We start from the raw sequence: 1,949 nt of genomic DNA, 5'->3' as shown, positions 1-1,949 counted from the left end.
ATGCTCTAACAAACCAAAGGAGAGCAGAGAATAAAATCACGCAGCTCCTGGACACATATGGTAACGTAGTGGAGGATGAGGAAGGACTGGTAGCCATTGCTACTAGCTATATTAGGAAAATCTTCGAGTCATCTATTCCAGAAGACATTGAAGAGGCGCTATCTGAAGTTCCTACGACGGTTACGAGAGCAATGATGAATGGGAAGTCAAACTAGCTCTCTTTACCATGTATCCGGATAAGGCGCCAGGGCCAGATGGGACGACTGCGCTTTTCTATCAAACGTTTTGGGATATAGTCAAGGAGGATTTAACTCTTATGGTTAATAAATTCCTCTTTGAAGGGAGTATTGCTAATGGGCTGAATGATACAAATATTTGTCTTATTCCAAAGACACCTAAGCCTAACGACATGGCTCAATTCAGACCCATAAGTTTGTGCAATGTCAGCTATAAGATTGTCTCTAAGGTCTTATACCAGAGACTAAAGAAAATCTTGCCAGGGTTGATATCAGAAATCCAGTCAGCCTTTGTAGCTGGAAGACAGATTTCAGATAATATCATGATTGCTCAAGAAATGTTTCATGCACTGACAACTAAGCCGAGTGGACGTAATAAAAGGATGGCCATAAAGACAGATATGAGTAAAGCATATGATAGGATGGAGTGGTCGTTTATTGAAGCTGTGATGAGAAAGATGGGATTCGCTGAAACATGGATCACCTAGATTATGAGGTGCATTACGTCGGTAAAGTACAAAGTTCTTATGAATGGGAAGCCAAGGGGAAATATTGTTCCAGGTAGAGGCATGCGTCAAGGAGATCCTTTGTCTCCTTTCATTTTTATTCTGTGCACCGAAGCGCTCGTTTGCCTTCTTAATCATGCAGAGAATCAAGGGAAGATAACGGGGATGCGTGTAACACGCGCATGTCCTTCGGTATCCCACCCTCTCTTTGCTGATGATAGCCTTTTCTTCTGTAAGGCGGAGCCCCGTGAATGTGAAGAAGTAATGAAAGTAGTCAGGAAATATGGCAAAGCATCTGGCCAATGTATTAACTTTGACAAATCTTCCTTACTCTTTGGTAAGAGGATTAATGTAGCTACTAGGCAAGAGATTAAAGATGTCCTTGGAATACATAATCATGGTGGGATGGGGAAATATTTGGGAATCCCAAAGGATATTAGTGGCTCCAAATGCAAACTCTTTACATTTCTAAGAGATAACCTGATGCATAAGGTAAATGGTTGGACTGGTAGATGGCTCTCAAAAGGAGGAAGGGAGGTAATGATCAAATCCATTTTGCTCGCTCTGCCAACATACGTTATGTCGACATTTCTGCTCCCATTGGAGATTTGTGAAAACCTTGCTAGTTCCATTGCACAATTTTGGTGGAGCTCAAACCCACCAAAAAGAGGTATACACTGGGCAAAATGGAAAAATGTTTGTTTACCTAAGGAAGAGGGTGGGATTGGATTCCGCTTAATTCATGAGTTTAATCTAGCACTATTGGCAAAACAATTATGGAGATTGGTTCGGTACCCTGATTCGCTGGTTGCCCGAGTGCTGAAGGGCAGATATTATAGGATGACCTTGCTGTTAAGGGCAATCTCGGCAAGTAGCCCATCATATGTGTGGACAAGCATTTACGCCGCAAGGAAACTTTTGAGTCTAGGGATTAGACAGAAGATTCATTCTGGTTATGAAGTCAAGGTATGGGAGGATCCGTGGATTCCAACTACGCCTGCTAGACCAGCTACACCTGTAGCGCCAGTGATGCACCCGAATATGAGAGTTAGTGACCTCATTAACCAGGAAACGAAGGAATGGGATGTAGGGTTACTTGAGGATTATGTCCATCCTGAAGATATACCACTCATTCGCAGTATGGCCACAAGTTCTAGTCATCGCCGTGATACATTCTGCTGGAGTTACACGAGGAATGGACAATATA

This window comes from Brassica oleracea, chromosome C4, assembly GCF_000695525.1.
Source record: "Brassica oleracea var. oleracea cultivar TO1000 chromosome C4, BOL, whole genome shotgun sequence".
Lineage (NCBI taxonomy): Eukaryota > Viridiplantae > Streptophyta > Magnoliopsida > Brassicales > Brassicaceae > Brassica > Brassica oleracea.
The sequence above is the reverse complement of the archived record's forward strand: the minus strand, read 5'-3'. Positions refer to the sequence as shown.